General features: G+C 46.3%; 1 protein-coding gene across 1 annotated transcript in view; it reads left to right on the forward strand.

Annotated features, from left to right (window-relative positions):
* Positions 1-7,500, forward strand: part of sdk1a (sidekick cell adhesion molecule 1a) — a gene marked incomplete at its 5' end in the record, with an annotated part of 439,376 nt that overhangs the window by 85,621 nt on the left and 346,255 nt on the right.

Raw genomic sequence — 7,500 nt, forward strand, 5'->3', positions numbered from 1 at the left:
CATCGTTGTAAACGAGAGCTTGCTCTCAATGATCATTCTGGGCTGAAAACCGATTGACGTTGCGACGGTGGATCATGTCGGGGGTTTGAAGAGACATATTTGATGGAGCTTCATGCCGGATGGATCTCCTGTCTCATCTCACTTTTAATGTGATTTTAAATTCCTTACCCCCATGGCAAACCACACAGCAGTACGGCAGTGTGTGTCTCTCTCTCTCTCTCTCTCTCTCTCTCTCTCTCTCTCTCTCTCTCTCTCTCTCTCTCTCTCTCTCTCTCTCTCTCTCTCTCTCTCTCTCTCCCTCTCTCTCTCTCTCTCTCTCTCTCTCTCTCTCTCTCTCTCTCTCGCTCTCTCGCTCTCTCTCTCTCTATCTGTGTGTCAGAGGTTGCCTGGAGGAAATTGAGGAAAAATTACATTATTGTTCAGCAAATGAAATTTGAAAAATTAACGTGGTGAAAGGTGTTTGCCAAGAGAACACACAGACACACACACACACACACACACGCACACACGCGCGCGCGCACACACACACACACACACACACACACAAACACACACACACACACACACACAAACACACACAGCACATGCAATATCTCTCTCACTCTGATCTTCTTCCATTTCATTCTCTCCCTCACACTATCCCCTCTTCTCTATATTTATTTATGTATATATGTCCTCTCTCTCTCTTTCTCTTTCTCTCTCCCCACCTCTCTAACTTTCCTATATCTATATCTCTTTACCCTTCATATCTCTCTCTACATTTGATCTGTATCTATATATCTACCTTTCATATATCTCTATCTCTCTACCTTTCCTCTATCTTTCTATATATCTCTTTATCTCTCTATCTATCTATCTCTATCTATATCTCTCTATATCTCTATATATCTCTCTCTATCATTCATATATCTATATATCTCTACCTTTCATATATATATCTCTACATTTCCTCTATCTCTCTCTACATTTCCTCTCTCTCCATATATCTACCTTTCCTCTCTCTCTTCATCTCTACCGTTCCTCTCTCTCTTCATATCTACATGGTCTCTATCTCTCCATCTCTACCTTCCCTCACTCTCTATCTCTACATTTCCCCTCTCTCAATATCTCTACATGTCCTATCTCTCTCCATCTCTACAGTTCCTCTATCTCTCCATCTCTCCATTTCCTCTATCTCTCCATCTCCACATTTCCTCTATCTCTCCATCTCTACATGTCCTCTATCTCTCCATCTCTACATTTCCTCTATCTCTAAATCTCTACATTTCCTCTATCTCTCCATTTCCTCTATCTCTCCATCTCTAGATTTCCTCTATCTCTCCATCTCTACATTTCCTCTATCTCTCCATCTCTACATTTCCTCTCTCTCTATCTCTACCTTTCCTATCTCTCTATCCCTACTTTTCCTTTTATTTTTTATATTCATCCATTGATCTGTAATTCCCCTTCCTCCCTGTTTCTCTCTATCTATCCCTCTCTCTTCCTCTCTATGTTATTTCCATTCTTTCATTAGCTGGTCTCCACTGCAGAGTCTGACGATAGACATCCACAGCTGTCATTCATTTTTTATTTCCCCCTGTTTCCAAAAACGTCATCTTTCTTTCAAGAGATTCAGAATAAATTAGACGTAGAGAGAGAGGAACAGAGAGATATGGATGGAGGCAGAGGGTTAGAGACAGAGACATAACTAACCCTCTGCGGACACGCACATTTATTTAACTGGCATGAACTCGACTTCTTGCAAATGAGGGCAACCTCAACTTTCTTCACCTTAAAATAATGGCTTGAAATCGAATGAAATTGTGAGGTTTTGTCCGCCGCTCACCAACTTTCTCTGTCTTCTTTAAGCCTACTGTTAGGAATTCCCTACTCACTCTCTCTAGCCCCCACCCTCTCGTTCTTTACTCTCGTTTACTCTCAGTGGCCACACCTGGACTATTATCAATTACCTCTCGCACCTGTGGTGGCAGGCTAATTAGTTCCCCTGTGGGCTTTAAATACCAGGGCTCTTCCCCTCGTTTCGGCGTGGGGTCGTGTTGTAAACATGCCGTATCATATTCTCAAACATCTAGACTCTTTCGGGAGGTCCTCTGTTCTGCCTATGCTGTATTGATTCTCCGGCGTAGAGATGTATGCTCCAGCCTTCGTCTGCTGTCGCCGTTGCCTGAGAGTGGAGACTGGGCTGCGCTCCCTAGACTTCCACGGGAGGCATCCCAGTGATCCACTTCGGACCCCCGCGCAGCTGTTCGTCCTGACGCACATCCAGACCAGCGCAGACGCGCATCTCCTAGACCTTCGAGCTTGGCACGCTCTCCCGACCAGCGCGCAGACGCGCATCTCCTAGACCTTCGAGCTTGGCACGCTCTCCCGACCAGCGCGCAGACGCGCATCTCCTAGACCTTCGAGCTTGGCACGCTCTCCCGACCAGCGCGCAGACGCGCATCTCCTAGACCTTCGAGCTTGGCACGCTCTCCCGACCAGCGCGCAGACGCGCATCTCCTAGACCTTCGGGCTTGGCACGCTCTCCAGTCACCAGCGCGCAACGCGCATCTGCAAGGGCTTGGCACGCTCTCCAGTCACCAGCGCGCAACGCGCATCTTCAAGGGCTTGGCACGCTCTCCAGTCTCCAACGCGCATTTTCCAAAGATCCTCGTGCTTGGCACACTCCTCCTCGCAGACGCACCCCGATGCGTCTCTCGGTTCCGACGCGCACACCAAGGTGTGGCGCGCCACTCTGTTCCTCGGCTCCGACAGCGGCTACCCGGTGGACGACACCCTCGCCACCGCCGCTGTTCCAGCACTCTGTTCCTCGGCTCCGACAGTCGGCTACCCGGTGGACGACACCCTCGCCACCGCCACTGTTCCAGCACTCTGTTCCTCGGCTCCGACAGCGGCTACCCGGTGGACGACACCCTCGCCACCGCCACTGTTCCAGCACTCTGTTCCTCGGCTCCGACAGTCGGCTACCCGGTGGACGACACCCTCGCCACCGCCACTGTTCCAGCACTCTGTTCCTCGGCTCGGACAGCCAGCCACCCGGTGGCGATGCCCTCGCCCCGCTGCTGTCCCTGTACCATTACGCATACGCCTGGGTGAGTTTTGATTGTGATGTCACTCACCCAGCGTAATGCCTCTTGCCCCCGTTCCCGCTGCTGTTTCCTGTACCATTACGCATACGCCTGGGTGAGTTTTGATTGTGATGTCACTCACCCAGCGTAATGCCTCTTGCCCCCGTTCCCGCTGCTGTTTCCTGTACCATTACGCCTGGGTGAGTTTTGATTGTGATGTCACTCACCCAGCGTAATGCCTCTTGCCCCCGTCTCGCTGCTGTTCCTGTACCATTACGCATACGCCTGGGTGAGTTTTGATTGTGATGTCACTCACCCAGCGTATTGCCTCCTTTAGTTCTCACTTAGTTAGTAGTTTGGACATTTCATCTCCCACTCTGTTTTTGTTCTCACTTAGATAGTATTTTTGGACATTACATCTCCCCCTGTGTGTTTGTCACACGAAGATATTATTATTTTGTTACTTTGTTTATTTGGACTGTTCTGCATCTGCTCTGTTTGTTCCCTTTTGAATATTAACCCTCTCCTCTGTTCTGCAGAGCGGCCCAGATGTTTTCCCACCAGTCCCCAGTTCCTCCCTGTCCCCAGCCCGCCTCCGCGGGTCTCTGTCCCCAGTTCCTCCCTGTTCCCCAGCCCGCCTCCGCGGGCCTCAGTCCCCTCTGTCCCTAGTTCTCCCCTTTCTAGTTCCACCTAGTTCCTGGTCCCAAGTTCTCCCCTTCTAGTTCCACCTAGTTCCTTGTCCCTAGTTCTCCTAGTCCCCAGTTCTCCTGTTCCCTAGCTCTCCTTGTCCCGACTTCTCCTAGTCTCTAGTTCCTCTGTTCCTTTAACCTTCCCCTAGTGTTCCTTTAACCTTCCCCTAGCGTTCCTTTAATGTTTTCCCCTAGCGTTCATTAACCTTCCCTTAGTGTTCCCTTTTCCTGCCCGCCTCTTAAAGGCACCTAGTTCTTCCCCTCTTGTTATATTCCTGTATTTGTGTTCTCCCTTAAAGGGACAGTGCCCTTTTTCCCTGTCTCTCAATAAATATCTGTTTCTTGGCAAACCATCATACCTGTCTTGTGTTGTGCGATTGGGGTCGGTTACAAACCATAACAGTAATAAGGGTCAACGGTATTCATAGTGAAACCGTATTCAGAGTAAAACAGTATTCAGTAGGGGTGGGGGGGGAAATCGATACGTAGTAGTATCGCGATACTTTGCATGGCGATACTGTATCGATATTTAATTATTCATTATTCATATTTTTTTGTATAAGGAAGTTGCATTGTTCATTTCAATGCCTGTAATAGTACAGTAGTCCACACACACACACATGTGCATTCAGTTAAGTTGGAATATGACTGTAATACAAACTGTTCAGTTTGTCAGGTACATGCAACACAGATTACAGTGTTGACATCTGTCTGCTTGAGAAAATACCATGTTCTGCAATAAAAATTATTGAAGTGAGATGAACAGACTGAACTTTATTTTATTAGATAAAACATGTTGACAGTTTTACTTTGCAGTTAAAAATATATATATAATAATTTGATAGAAAAAAGAATTAAAATCGCAATATTCGCGATATATCGAGTATCGCGGCTCAAGTATCGCGATAGTATCGTATCGCGAGATCTCTGGCGATTCCCACCCCTAGTATTCAGAGTGACACAGTATTCAGAGTGAAACAGTGTTCAGAGTGAAACAGTGTTCAGAGTGAAACAGTGTTCAGAGTGAAACAGTGTTCAGAGTGAAACAGTATTCAGAGTGAAACAGTGTTCAGAGTGAAACAGTGTTCAGAGTGAAACAGTGTTCAGAGTGAAACAGTGTTCAGAGTGAAACAGTGTTCAGAGTGAAACACGAAACAGTGTTCAGAGTGAAAGTGTTCAGAGTGAAACAGTATTCAGAGTGAAACAGTGTTCAGAGTGAAACATATTCAGAGTGAAACAGTGTTCAGAGTGAAACAGTGTTCAGAGTGAAACAGTGTTCAGAGTGAAACAGTGTTCAGAGTGAAACAGTGTTCAGAGTGTTCAGAGTGAAACAGTGTTCAGAGTGAAACACAGTGTTCAGAGTGAAACAGTGTTCAGAGTGAAACAGTGTTCAGAGTGAAACAGTGTTCAGAGTGAAACAGTGTTCAGAGTGAAACAGTGTTCAGAGTGAAACAGTGTTCAGAGTGAAACAGTATTCAGAGTGAAACAGTGTTCAGAGTGAAACAGTGTTCAGAGTGAAACATATTCAGAGTGAAACAGTGTTCAGAGTGAAACAGTGTTCAGAGTGAAACGGTGTTCAGAGTGAAACAGTGTTCAGAGTGAAACAGTGATCAGAGTGAAACAGTGTTCAGAGTGAAACAGTGTTCAGAGTGAAACAGTATTCAGAGTGACACAGTATTCAGAGTGAAACAGTGTTCAGAGTGAAACAGTGTTCAGAGTGAAACAGTGTTCAGAGTGAAACAGTGTTCAGAGTGAAACAGTATTCAGAGTGAAACAGTGTTCAGAGTGAAACAGTGTTCAGAGTGAAACAGTGTTCAGAGTGAAACAGTGTTCAGAGTGAAACAGTATTCAGAGTGAAACAGTGTTCAGAGTGAAACAGTGTTCAGAGTGAAACAGTGTTCAGAGTGAAACAGTGTTCAGAGTGAAACAGTGTTCAGAGTGAAACAGTATTCAGAGTGAAACAGTGTTCAGAGTGAAACAGTGTTCAGAGTGAAACAGTATTCAGAGTGAAACAGTGTTCAGAGTGACACAGTATTCAGAGTGAAACAGTGTTCAGAGTGAAACAGTGTTCAGAGTGAAACAGTGTTCAGAGTGAAACAGTGTTCAGAGTGAAACAGTGTTCAGAGTGAAACAGTGTTCAGAGTGAAACAGTGTTCAGAGTGAAACACTGTTCAGAGTGACAGTGTTCAGAGTGAAACTACCAACAGTGTTCCATTCAGTGCAAAAAAGGATTTCCATTTGTATCACCTGTTCATTTATGTAAACGTCTTTGGATGACGAGCAAACAGCATTTCATATCTCATCCTCAGTCAGACAGCAAACTGACCCTCGCTGCAGTCGCTCTCAGCCTCCACACTGTCACTGGTACTTGGAACATATTGGGCGCATCTCACAAACCCGCTCAGATCTTGATGAGACAAAGCCCTTCTGTGTCTTGTCCTTGGTCGCAGAGGAAATTTGAAGTGAATGAAGATAACACAGATTATAAACTTTATCCGCACAACCCATGCTAGAGAGAAAAAGATAAACACAGACAGAGAGGAACACACAGAGAGAGAGATGACCGCAGAGAGAAAACCAGATGGAGAGAGAGATAGAGAGATATATAGAGATAGAGAGAAATAGAGAAAGAGAGAGATAAAGAGAGAGAGAGAAAGAGAGAGAGAGAGAGAGCGAGCGAGAGAGAGAGAGAGAGAGAGATAGAAAGAGAGAGAGAGAGAGAGTGGCAGACACAATATTTAATGATGTGAGTGGATGGTGAGGTGCTCTCCAGATCACAGTGGTGTCAACACCTTCATTAACACTGGGCACTGTGTCACACACACACGCACGCATGCACGCACACGCACGCACACACACACACACACACACACACACACACACACGCACACACACACACACTCTACCTCCTGAGCCACTGTCGCCCCTAAATAGTGTGGATGGGGGGGGGGGGGGGGGGGGGGGGGGGAGAAATGCTTCTTCCATCAACATTGTCCATCATCAGTGTGTAGCTTGCTAGCTCGAAGGCTTGTTGTTTTATTTTAGTATTTTAGTACAGTCAACATCCTGTGAGTCAGACTACCTTGGCACATTCTGCCGGGATGTGCCGAGATATTTTTGAACTCATATTTCGCTAATACCACTTAAAATAATTGGTAAACATACGTATAGTGCTGAGAAGATACACATCGACTGCTGTTTTGACATTGTTAGGGTCTTTACTCTCGGCTACATTTGAAACAACGCAACATTAATGAATACGGACTGTATTGATCTATTTATGACATGATATTAATTCCTGCCCCGTAACCGGGCCCCGCCGGGCTTAAGGAGTTAAGGAAAGGAAAGGCCTGTACTATGTACCAATCTGAGCCAGGCCTCTAATCCTCCTCTTCTCCCTGGATGTGCTGGATCAACACAGAGACATCACCTGTGTCAGACTCAGTGGAAACCTCCTCCAGAGGGCAGCTCCACACTTCCTTTCTATAGCCAGTATCGACTGACCTTGAGTAGCGGCTGGCTGTCTGCCGAACCCATCTCCTCCACTAAGCCATTATCAGAGGAGACCCTCCTCCTCCAGCCACTCACCGCTGTCACTCTGAGACGCCTGGCAGCTCCTCGTGCATGTTCATGATGTAGGACAGAGCCATACTTTTAGAAGGATACCTATAACCTTTTTTTATATTACTTACATGACTCTTCATTCAGAGAGTGGAGAGTGGTATTCTTGGTATTAAGTTATT

The sequence above is a fragment of the Notolepis coatsorum genome (genome assembly GCF_963971535.1).
Source record: "Notolepis coatsorum genome assembly, chromosome: 7".
NCBI lineage: Eukaryota > Metazoa > Chordata > Actinopteri > Aulopiformes > Paralepididae > Notolepis > Notolepis coatsorum.